The following is a 13,405-nucleotide window of genomic DNA, read 5'->3' on the forward strand; positions in this document are numbered from 1 at the left end:
CTGAGGAACTTGTTCCATACATCTTGTAGAAACTAATCTCTCTTCTAATTAAACAAGCTGCCAACTCCTCTTTCCTTCAGCCCCTGACAATCTACCAGTTCATTTTAGTTCTTATATCCATAGTCCTCTTGTTAGTCTACTTGTTAACTTGTGTTAACGCAAGTGGCCATACAAATCACCATTCACAAACCACTCAGATTCACACAGATAACCTCATCATGACTGAATACAAATAACAGCTCATAACCCGAGGACCACTAACTGACCAAATGACATGAGATGAAGAGGGAGTGGGGCTTGACCTTAGCATCCACCATGCTCCAATTTCAGAAGGAAGTAGCCAGAACTAAAGTTGGCAACTGTGAATCATTAGGTCCCCATCTCCTGCTACTAGCTCTTCTACAAAGTCTTTTATTTAAGCAAACGGTGTGGGATATTGGATCACAGAAGCTGATTTGGTAGAGAGATAACCATGCCTTAGATCCTGTCTTGTGCACACACACACACACACACACACACACACACACACAGAGCTGCTAAATTCTTAGCATGTAGAAACTTGAAGATGATGTGAGACAATGGAACTAACTTCCTAAACTATGGATTTATATTCACTAATCTGTTAAATGCAGAGACTCCCTCCCTGTAAACCTAAGTTCAAATCCAGAGCACCTATGTAAAACAAAACAACCAAGCATGGGAGGCATGCCTGTAACCTCAGTGCTAGTAGTAGGACCTGTAGGGGCAGGAGGACAGCTAGGACTTGCTAGAAGTAGAAGAGGTGGTGCACCATCATGAGTCCCAAGAAAGAAGATATGTTTGAGCCCTCTCAATCTGATCTGCCCCAGCATCTGAGAGTGGACTGCCATCATTACAAACAATCTAAATTCCAGTTATGCTTATTCTGTGACAGGAACATGGTATTTCTTTCAGTCTCCATAACAACCCATTAGTGTTTTATAGTAGGAGAAATGGATACTGAATTTGGAAGTCATGTGTTTAATGCCATGTGCATGACGAAAAAGTCAAAGACTTAGGGTTAAAAGCTGAGCAGTTAACTCTGGAACCGATTCTCGCCTATGCTTCTGAATATAAATAATATTTTTATGTAAGGCTTTTTGGTTTCTTGGGGCAGGTGCTAAAACCCAATTTTGCTATTTACCAATGCTTCTACCAGAAGTTGGAGAAGAGAGCAGCGAGACTGGGAAGTCATTTTCCTTGCCTCCACATAGACAGATGGTCGAGTTTTTAAAAAAGAGGACTAAGATTCCTCACAAGCTCTCCTCATCCTGCTCTGCCACATTTTAAAGGAGTGAAAAATACAGTCATTCTCTTCCTCATTAGTATTGCTATGTGGGGTGGGTAGAATAAAAAAATTTATTCGTGCATATCAAATTATTGTTCTTAAGAAAATCAATCATTCTTGCATTAAGCTCTGCTCTAACATAGTCAAAAGAAAAGACTGCCTACCCTCTCTCTCTGCCACCCACCCCTTCCCCATGAAACAAACACATCAGAAAAGATATGCCATTAAAGTATGCTCAGTACCAAACAGACCATGGTGGTGCATGACTAATTTACCCAGCACTAGGGGTTTCCTTGGTTTAGCTCACCATCTTTCCCCTGCTTATCAACACTCCAACCACAAGGTGGAGACAAGAGCAGGGAGGTTAAGAACTCTACATCGCTCAAAAAGTACAGTAAGTCTCAGAAGAGACTTGAAATTTTTATAGGGTTTAGATTCACATAGATTATGGGGACTTTATAAATTGGACTAGGTATGTTTTGTATTTATGGCTATAAGCCTACTGGGGCCAGGGATGTGGTGATTTGAGAGAAATGATTTCCATAGGCTCATAGACAGTGGTACTAGTAGGAAGTGTGGCCTTGTTGGAAGGGTATCTTAGTCGCTTCTTGTTACCTGCCTATTCAGTTGTAGAACTCTCAGCTCCTTTTCCAGCACAATGTCTGCTGCATGCTACCATGTTTCCCACCATGAGAATAATGGATTAAACCTCCAAGCAGTATCCCAGCCCCAGTTAAATATTTTCCTTTATAAGAGTTGCTGTGGACATGGTATCTCTTTGCAGCAATAAAGCCCTAAGACAATTAGTATCCTTAAGTAAAATAAATATGTAAGAGTTTCCTTTTTCCTGTAAGAGATTGTGTTTCTACAACTGAGGACGTGAATTAAAGTTGTCTTTTGATTGGTTGGTTTTTATTTTAAAAAGTCTTTTAAAACATGTAAGAAAAATCAGTGCCCAAGATTGAGGATCAGATACAAACAAACAAACAAACAAATATCCAAAGACTTCCCTGCTTTAGTGAGGGATATGGTCTCAGGCCTCTGTGGAGGGCCTGGGTCATCCCTGTAGATGTTACCGATGACTCTGCTTCGTCTGGGGAAAAAAATGGCCTAATTGGAACATATTAAGGATTATGGTTGCTATTACCTTGGTAATCTCTATTTTAATCCTGATAACCAAGATGACTTCTTATGCCTTCTTAAGGAAAAGGGCTTTAGAAAGATAAGAAAAAGAGAAAAATGAAAAATAGGAGCAAACCTTAGAAGTGCAACTTGAAAAGTTTATAAATAAGAATGAGAAAGATACAAAGATGACAGAGATACAAGAGTGGGAGAGAAATGAAAAAACGGAGACAAACCTACGAAGCAAAATTAGAAAAGTTTATAAATAAGAATGCAGATGATAGTAAGATGATAGAGATACAGGAAAGGAAAAAGATGAAAATTGGAGTCAATTTTAAGAAGAAAATTTAGAAAAAATTAAAAATAAAATTGAGGAAGATACTAAGAGACAAAGGACGGCTCAGAGCCTATAGCATCACCTTGTAACAAGGCTGCAAAAAGGCAGTCTATATCTGTTTAAAAAATAAAGTAAAATTATTTTTCCAGCACTGATAAGGGTATCAGAAGGAGATAAAAAGAGACCCATGGGGTTATCAAGAATTCAAATGGCTGAGCTGGGCGTGGTGGCACATGCCTTTAATCCCAGCACTGGGGAGGCAGAGGCAGGCAGATTTCTGAGTTCCAGGCCAGCCTGGTCTACAGAGTGAGTTCCAGGACAGCCAGGGCTATACAGAGAAACCCTGTCTCAAAACAAACAAACAAACAAACAAACAAACAAACAAAAAGAATTCAAATGGCTACCTATAGAGACACAAGATTTCAAAAACTTTAAGGAAGCAGTAACAACCTATGGCATATTCACCTTATGTCAAACAGAAATTTAATAACTGGGAAAAACAAATGGTATGATTGTATCCAAGATATAGGAGAGATTTGATGAAAACCATCTTAGAAATCCTCAGTTACAGTGGCTAACATGGTGGAAAGATGAAGCTTCAATCATGGAGCAACAAAATAGGCCTAGAGGCATTGAGATGATCAAGCATCACTTACTAGGTGAAGATCCCTCCTCTGAATTGAGAGTACAGACTGTCCTTGATCATGCCATCCTAGAACAATGTCATACAGTAGCCTTAAGAACTTTGGACAAGTCTGAATGACAGGGGCAAGCTGATTTGTTTACAAAGCTAGGCCAAGGTTCAAATGAATCTTTCACTGACTTTTTACAAAAAATTAACTCCAATGAAAGCAATATCATCAGATCCAACTGGTAGAGAAATTTTAATAGGATATTTAGCTTTTGAAAATGCTAATGGTGAATGCAAAATGTCCATTATATCTTTAAGGACCAGATCTGCACGTCATTATGAATGGATTACAACTACTGTGGATATAGAATCTAATGTGGTTATAGAATCTAATGTTCACTATCCAGTTGTGGTTGGACAAACAATTACAAGAGATATAAAAACTCAAAATGCTCATTGCTGTGTCTGTGAAACATCAGGTCATTTCCTAAAGAGCTGTAGATGAACAGTTCCTAGGGATAAATTCTTCTATAATAATAATAATAACTGAGGGAGAAAGTTTCCTATGAAATGTCGAAAATGTGGAAGGTACCAACATAAGGCTCATGAATTGCTGATCCCCCTACATGGGAATAGCTCTGAGACTAGTTGAGACATTAAAGTATCTCCAGCCAGAACTTCAGCCACGTATAGCTAATAAATCTTGTTGAATATAGAATCCTTATGCCATCCTTTCAAATGGCATAGATAGAAATTTATATTATAATTTGGTTATACAATCTAACTTATAAGAAAGACAGTTTGTATATAAGCTTATAAGCTGCTCGAACAGAGAGCAGACAACCATCTTTAACTGGATTGTGCACACTTCACATCCCATACATATGTTATTGCAGAAAAGTGTATTCCCTGTGGGAGTTATATGTTTACAGACACCAATGAAATTGATGCAGCCCTGGTAAGAGTCACCCTTGGGGATGCTGAGATGCTAAGATATATTTATGCCACCACACTGCTTGATTCTACCTAGGACTGCCTCAATTCTGTTTCCTCAAAAATCTGCATCCAAGACAATTTCTAAGTGGCTAGCTAGATTGTCAGCATCATAGACTGTGCCTGTCAGGGCTTCATCTAAGCTCTGAACTTTCTCAGCATGCAGAGACTGGACAGCAAGTGCTATGGCTAAGTTTCTTGAGACTGACCAATAGCCTGATTTGAGGGTGGGAGCAAAATAAAAAATGATGCTCCAAATCAGCAGAAAGCAGTTTTAGGAGAGTGACACCCCCATTCCCGAAAGGTAAGATGGGGTGATGGATGTTTGTTGCTGTTAGGGAGTGGGGGTGGGGATGGATGAAAATTGTTGATGGTCTTGATCAGGGAGAAAACAAAATAAGGGAGGTTAAATTCCAGGATTTCTTTTACTCTTTCTTTTTATGTCCTCTATTATTTTTTCTTTCCTATCTAATGTTAGGGGAAAAGGAGAAATAGGAGATGAAAAGAAAAAAAGGAGAATTTAGAAATAATATAGGAATTATAGGATAAAATGATAGATTATTGAATCTATTCTTAGACCAATACAACAACAATCAACATGAATAACACAAATAGTTTTATATTGGTATGGATTTTTATATTGATACATATTTAGGATTATATCTTTTTACAACATTATATATATAATATATACATATATATGTTTGTGTGTGTGGTGTATGTGTGTGTATTTCTATGTTTCAACTCTTATTTAAGGTATTGTACCTATATAATTCTTAAAAATGAAATGTGAAGTTCTAGTCCTTTTAACAAGCTGCTATTACAAACTGTTTAGAATAATTAAGAAACACAGGTTTATAGTTAGACAATAAAACTCATAGTCATGTTAGACACTAGTATAGTTAAATAAAAAAAATATGTTTCCAAGGTTGAACGGATAGTAAATAGCTAGAAACAAACAACATTTGTCTACTCAGCTATACTGGAGATAGATGGTCTTCAAAAACCTCGGAGATCTATAAAATATGGCATTTAAAGATATTTTATTACCGAAAGGCTTTTTTGGCAGTGAGACAGGTCAGTTCCTGGCAGCACCCCTATTCCACTTCAAAGAAGATGATGACTACAAAAGAACCTCCATATAGAGTTTGTCAAATGTGGCAAGCTAGCCAGTGAACTGCCCTTGCTTCAACTGCACACAGAATGCTGTCCAAAATGACAAAGGGGATGCAGGGAAGTTGACAGCTGAGCTTTGCCAAGACAAGATAAGCAGTTCTTCATAATTCCTGCTTCACAGAAAAGTCTGTCAGATATTCTTGGCCAGAAGGCTGAAGATGAATGCTTCAACATTATCGAGAAAATTTGGGGGATTATCCGGGCAGCCTTTGGGAAAACTCTGCTAATTAAGGTTAAACTCCACAGTGACTGGATAGCTTCTGAGCTCAACACAAAATGGAAGATTCCCTTCTTTAGCATGTTTTCTCCTTCTCTAACCTTGTATGGGGATTCAAAGCCCCCACACTGGCCTCTACCTGAGGAATGTCACATAGTTTATAGGATCAAGTCCCTTCCTCCTGACAAAACTTGTTCAGCCAGCTACTTAGATTCCTGAAATGCTGCTCCATGCTAATGAGATATGCCAGGTGCCAGAAGCCCCCAGCCAATGACTTATGCCCATCTCGGATGTCCCTGATCTCATTTTCCCCTACCCCAAATTTTAAGCCTTCAATCATCCTAAATAAAGTTGATCTGCCTACTGACAAATGGTCCTGGTGTGGTCATTCACTGTATGTACTCACAGGGCTTCCAGGAAGAAGGGGGGAGGGAGAGATTTGGGGATTCTGATCAGGCTGTGGAAGGATAGGAAGACAGGACAGAAATGTAGGTCTCCAGGACCGATAGTTTGTAGCCTCTGCAGGCAGCTATGGGGGCTAAAAGGAGGATGGGGCAGGATAGTCTATGCCCAGCAGTTGTGTTATCTGGCTGGTTTTTAAATATTAAGGCTGTCTGGTGTTTTCCATCTGTGGTGACTCAGGTGGGCAAGAGAAAGGTCATGGCTGCAGGGTTGGCTGAGCTAGCCATTTCCTGCACCAGACAAGGAGCTAGTGTGCATTTTAAAATTCCACACAACAGAATTCACCATTGTGAATTCCATCTCTGTTCCCTCTACCCTCATGGACTGTATTGGTCAACAGTCCACGAGAATGGGGAGACCCATAGAGCCAACTATCTCTGTCATTTCTATAGTTTTGGAAGCTGCTTGCTTGCACCTCCTGCATATTTGGATAATATTTACTCCTTCTCAAGTCTCAGGTGGAGTTGAAGACTAGATAGTTATAGTTTGACAACTGAGCTGAAGTTGTTTAGGATTTAAGAAAATGGTCTTAAGTCTAAGAAGATGTTTCAGGTTGGTAATGCATGTTATGATAGAAATTGATTAAGCTACAGACCACTGAACTCACCAAGATAGGATAGAGAGAGGAATAATCTCTCCAAGTTTGTCAAGTACATATGGACTGGACTTTGTGAATGGAAATCTTACCTGATAGTTTTCATAATTATTATCATTGTATATAGTTTATTATTTTAATAGAGAGAGCTTTTTATAGGAATAAAAGGGCGGGTATATAGAGAGAATCCTTACATACTCTGTGGAAGCTTCACCTGTCAATAAAAAGCCTATGGCCAATGAGCTGAAGCAGGATTAGCAGATGGCAACAGGCAGAGAGAGATAGGGTTCTGGAATACAGTCAGTTGAGGGAGATTTTCCCTAAATGAAGGAGATGGTTGTATAAAACTGAGGAGAGTAAACAACCAGGTTGGCAGCACCTAAAATAAGTAACTTAAGTTATGACCTGGTTGGGAAATAAGCCAAAGGTTTTGGCATAGGCATTTACTCATGAGATATTAAGGCTCAGAATGATTATTTCAGGAACTTGTCCATGGATGAAAAAGCCTACAGTTACAATATTCCTTTGGATCAGGGATATAGATGAGTGGTAAAATTTGTGATTAGAAAGTATGTATCCTTGGGTTTAATGACACCAAAGGACATACAAATAACTTTTTTTTTTTTTTAGAAAGAAATGTGTCTTTGTTAAAGTCCATTGTCAGGTTTTTTGACTCCCTCCTCATGGTTGTCATAGCTTTTTCATAAGCATGTGGCATATGTGCCCGTGTGTACATGTTTCTACCTGTGTAAGCATGTGAGTTTGTGCATGTGCATACTGGTATCTGCATGTGTGACTTTTGAAATTGTTATGTGCTGGTGTGCATCTACGTATATGTCTCTTGTGTGCCTGCGGAAATGTGTATAAATGTGTTTCTGTGCATGTGGGCATATGGCTGTATCTTAGGGTTTCATTACTGTGAAGAGACACCATGACCAAGGCAACTCTTACAAAGGACGACATTACAGTTTTAGAGATTCAGTCCATCTATCATCATACTGGGAAGCATGGCTGTGCCCAAGCAGACATGTGCTCTAGAAGGAGCTGAAAGTTCTACATCTTGATCTGAGGGCAACCAGAAAGAGGCCCTGTCTTCCACAGGCAACCAGGACCAAGGTCTTATCCAAACGGGGCAGAGCTGGCTGCACTGAACTGTAGAGCTCTGCCGAGGTTTGAGGGGTGCTGCTTTTGTCTGGGACAAAACACCAGTGAATGCCCAAGGCCTTTGTTCTTGAGGACAATTCCTACAGTGCATCTTGTGGTGGATTGCTCTATAGAGATGATACCATACAGTTTGTCCTTCTCATCTCTTCTGACTGGCTCAGCTGAGACAGACTGTTCACACAGTCTTTCGAGCATTTCCCCCTGTAACATCAGATTGGTGGTTTTTGCCTTGTCGGTACTCTTAGTTGTTGATCCTGAGAGAGCTGACTCTTCAGTCAGGCTCTTGCCTTGCCCTGCCCAAGAATAGATGCATAGACAACAAAAGGTGAATAAATGAAGAGCATATCCAGACATGACAACAACTCAAATGAGTAAATACAATATCGTCAGCAAGAACTGACAACTCGGGACTGGAGAGATGGCTCAGCGGTTAAGAGCACTGACTGCTCTTCTGAAAGTCCTGAGTTCAAATCCCAGCAATCACATGGTGGCTCATAACCATCCATGAGATCTGATGCCCTCTTCTGGGGTGTCTGAAAACAGCTACAGTGTAGTTACATATAATAAATAAATAAATAAATCTTTATTTAAGAACTGGCAACTCTAATGGCATCCTGGAAAATTTGTACTCTGAGTCATGTCAGGATGCAAAGCAAGAGGCTGAAAGCATATATCCCAGCTCTGAGCTCTCAGTGGACCTCCTGAGAGCAACTGAGAACAGCCCTCTCTAGGTCTGCAGAGGGCAGGTCTCAGACAAGAATGGCAGAAGCACAAAGTCTCAAAGGGCAGGGATGACTTCCTCTGCCTGCAGTGAGAGTGGAGTCTTGAAAGGATCTGTGTCCACTGAGTCTTCAAGGGAAGAGCCGTCTTCCTTCCCTTGTAAGTGATTGTTGACTCTGAAGACTTTTCTCTTCCTCTGAAGAATATCCATGGGCTGGTAACCTGGCTACAGCTAGGAGATGTAAGAGAACTGAACACCTAAGAATGCTGTACCAAGTTCTTTATGCAGGCTTAGGCGGCTCTGATTGACTGGGTCTGTTATTATAAATGAGTCATCGAATGAGAACGAGTCAGGGCAGTCTATCAGTCTGGGAAAAGGAAAACATGCCTGAACTGAGGATGCTTCTCAATCATGGCCACTGTTCTGTCAATTTTCTCTCAGGGAATCAGGGGAAATGTAATGGCAAGAGAAAGGTGGAAGGGTTGGGAATATTGTTTCTCCAGGCTGATGCAGATACTGATTCCCACAGGTTTGAGTTTTCTAGTCCCTGCTGACACACTGAAGCACTGATCCATTCTGAAGCGCCAACCATCAGTGGAAGCTGCCCAGCTGCTGCCTCTGGCTCCATTTAAATGGGAAGGGGGGTGGTTCCTATTTCTCATCAGTCCCAGCACCAGGAAATGCATCTGGACATACATCTGGAGTTCTGTGGCTGCCACTGCCCCTTAGCTCTTGGTTCCATTGGTGGGAAGTCATATTATGAGGAGAAATGCCCACTTTAAAATCTGTGCTTCAAATCTCTTCTAGATGTGCTATAAGGGAACTATATTGGGCTGAGAAATGACCCTTTTAAAAGTTGTACCTTGAGGCCCTTTCAGCAACCACGTGCCTGGGATGCTGGTACAAGCCTGTAATCCCAGCACCAGGGGACAACAGCAATACCGCAGAAATCTCAGGGCAGTACTGGTACATGACTTTAGGCAGAGGAAAGAAGATCTCTTAAGTTTGAGACCAACCTGATCTACAGAGTGAGTTCCAGGACATTCAGGGCTACACAGAGAAATCCCATCTCAAAAACAAAACAAAATAAAACAAAACAAAAACAAACAAAAAAACAGCCAAAAAAACAAAATCAACCAACCAACTAAACAAAAAACTCTGCAAAAACCATACTGACAAGAGTAAGTTCTAATTTTCATGTATGACCTCGATACAAAAGTTAATTATTTATTGAACCACATTTTTAAAAGAAATTAAAAACAAAACCTCAACAATTCCCAGCAGGGAAACACCTGTGTTAAGTTACCTGATTCATAATGTAAAACAACTTAAAGTCTAATTCCAAAGAAAACCCCTAGACACTTGGAATTCTGAATTTCTCTGCTAAAAAGATCTTCAGTTAAATAGAAGGTTGGATTATCAATCCTGCAAGACACTAGACAGCAACAAAAACACAAAGATAGCATAACAGAATGTGGTAAAACTTTACTGGAAATATGTTATATATTTCCTAAAATGTTAAAAGCCACAAATTGGCTAGGCACTCAGGTAATGCCTTCAGCACATACAAGTGTTTTGTTTGTTTGTTTGTTTGTTTGTTTGAGCTGAACAACACAATTCAGGTTACCTCAGTGTTTCCTTTCTTCTTTGCAAAGTTCTTCAGACTTGGTGACATTTCTGTTATTTTGTAAGAAAAGGAACTGTAGATCCTAATCCAATGGTCTATCCCAGGCCGAGCTGTCTACATTTTACCATAGGCCTTGAACTTACCAATGTCTCCAGGGCTGCTGAAATATGTTGAGTGGTCACTTAGGAAGCACATTACAAATCACCAAAGCAGAGAACTGAGGCTTGCTTGTAGCGCCCCCCCCCACACTCCTCATTTGAGGAATCTTGCGATCATGCTTGCTGGAGAAAAGCCCCTTCTTTGCTGTAAAAGAATAGTAAACCATGACCTTTTGAGCTTTTTCAGAGAAAACGAGAATAGTGTGAAGAGTTTGACACAAGAATAAGATGCTACAGAGACAGTTAGCCTAGCAGAAGACAGCCTGATCAGAGAGTTGTGGCAATCATGGACAGGAAACCGTATCTGATCTGTTAACACACATGATCTAGATCAGATCGCTGTGTGAAATGACTCTTTGTAGTGTGACTTCATGAGGATGGGGAAACTGAAACAGGGTCTGCTTCGTCCCTTTTGAGTCAAAGGATACTTTAAGTGGTGGGAGGATTCGCTGGTCCTCATGAATGGAAAAGTATGATATGTTAAATAATGTCCCCTTATGCTCTGGGCTCTATGCATATGTTCAGTTACTTAACCAAAGGTAAAAATGCATTGCACTACAAAATGGATCACAATTCACAGATACCCATCTGCCTCTGCCTCTGCCTCTGCCTCTCAAGTCCTTGAATTAAAGGCATGTGCCTAGTGGCTTTTTTTTTTTTTAAACATAGAATCTCAAAAAGAAACATTACTCCATGAACAGAAAAATATTTTAAAGAATTATACTATATTTAATTATGTGTTTGTGTGGGGTCTGGAGTTATAATCATGACTCTTACTTAGCTGTGGATCCTATGAGATAAAATGATGACCAGCCCAGGAAGATAATGCCCACTGGTGCAACACATGACATAGAAGTAACCAACACGACTTCTGATTGGAATTAAGTCTCACTACACTAGTTGAAATTGTAACATGCCCCTGGACCTTAGTAGGCCACCTGGCCTTAGCAAACTGACGTCACGATGAAAATGTCATCCAGGAGCTAAAACTCATAATATAGGCACTGCTACGTGCTGAGACAGTGGCTCTCAACCTTTCTAATGCTGTGACCCTCTAATACAGTTACTCATGTTGTGAGACTCCCCAGACATAAAATATTTCTATTGCTACTACATGATCATGGTTTTGCTACTCTTATGAATCATAATGTGAATATCTGATGTGTGACCCACAGCACACAAGGTTGAGAACCACTGCTCCAGAATGAATAAAGATCTAACCCATCAAAGTCCACAGATCTAGTGAAGTCTCCAAAAGGTACTAACCTTGCCTACTGCCCTCTGCGGTTCTGCTTCAAGCTAGCTGCTCTTGCTAAGGTGTGTTAAACTAGGATGTGGGTTTGTGCTTAAAAGGTCACCCCAAAACACTCAAGGATACACTGGGATCTCAAATACCCAGTGTAATTGCTGGCCCACTAATAAAGACTTTCTTTTTTTTTTTTTTTTTTTTTTTTTTTTTTTACTCTTATAAGGACAACATTTAATAGGGGCTGGCTTCCAGGTTCAGAGGTTCAGTCCATTATCATCAAGGCCGGAAGCATGGCAGCATCCAGGCAGGCATGATGCAGGAGGAGTAGAGAGTTCTACATCTTCATCTGAAGGCTGATAGCAGAATACTGGCTTCCAGGTAGCTAGGATGAGGGTCTTAAAACCCACACCCATGGTGACACACCTACTCCAAGAGGGACATACATACTCCAACAAGGCCACATCTTCTAATAGTGCCACTCCCTGGGCAAGCATATTTAAACTGTAACAAGCTCTATCTTCTAATACTTTTGCTTAGGCTATTCAAAGGCATTATCCCTGCTGATCAGCCAAGCCAGAAGTCTAGCCATACCATCTCTGCACACGTTTGAGCTAACAGGAGGATAAGGGGGAAAAGCACTCAGTACAGAAAGTGTCATCATCTCCAGCTTGTGATTTCCTGTCTCAGCTACACATGAGCAAGGCACAGCCTGGGGTAGAGGACTCACAGTGTGTCCCCAGAACTGTGAGCATAAGGAGACATTGCATCTGGTGGTTAGTGATGCCAGCAACTGACAGAGCATGCAATTATGCATTAATTTTCCCTAGGAGAGAAAGAAGAAATGCAACAAAAAGAAATCTAGACTTGCATTGCACAAGTTCAATCAATACACATTCCAAACATGTATACAGAGCATTAGTCTGTATCTGTCTCCCTTGCCAAGGGAATCAATCAAAGAACACCACAGGGCTTTTTGAGGAATACACTAAGAGCCCAGAACCGTTTCCTCCAGTGTACATCTGTGGAAGATCTGGGGCCTTGGGAATTCCCTCTGCTGTGAAAGTTACCGATACTTCTAAATCTCCTTTGTATTGGGATGTTTGGATACACAGATCTACTGCAAGGCACTGAAGCAATAATTAAGTCAATAAATGGGCCAGAAGTTGGGCATTGTTTTTGTCCAAGGTTTTACTAAGAACAACACAGAGACTAGGCAAAGGACAACTAGTTTAAGTAGGAGCTATCAACAATGAGTGAGGCCATCACAATCATTCAAAGACTAAGGACAGAAACAGAGCTAGCTGTATGAGCATTAGTCTGGAGTCCCTGGAGATAACTCATTACTCAGTTTCATTCTCAATTCAACAATTTTCTTGCAGTTATTATGTAAATGAAGATCACCCAAGATAGAGTAGGTGCTGGCTGTTTGTTCCCAGCTCGCTATGCCTTGGGAGGCAGCATAATCTCCATTATGTCTGCTATGGCAAAGTGTTGAGAGAAGGTTGGGAATGGGAACACTGAACAGTGGAAATAGAGAAGGGCAGGATTGGAAGCCTTTGTCACCAGGAAGATGAAGGTGGTAGCTTTAAGCAGAGTTCCTACGTGAATGGATTGTGGAACATATTGGCCTGTTCTGATTGATCTTAA

This window comes from Mus musculus, chromosome 1 (genome assembly GCF_000001635.26).
Source record: "Mus musculus strain C57BL/6J chromosome 1, GRCm38.p6 C57BL/6J".
Lineage (NCBI taxonomy): Eukaryota > Metazoa > Chordata > Mammalia > Rodentia > Muridae > Mus > Mus musculus.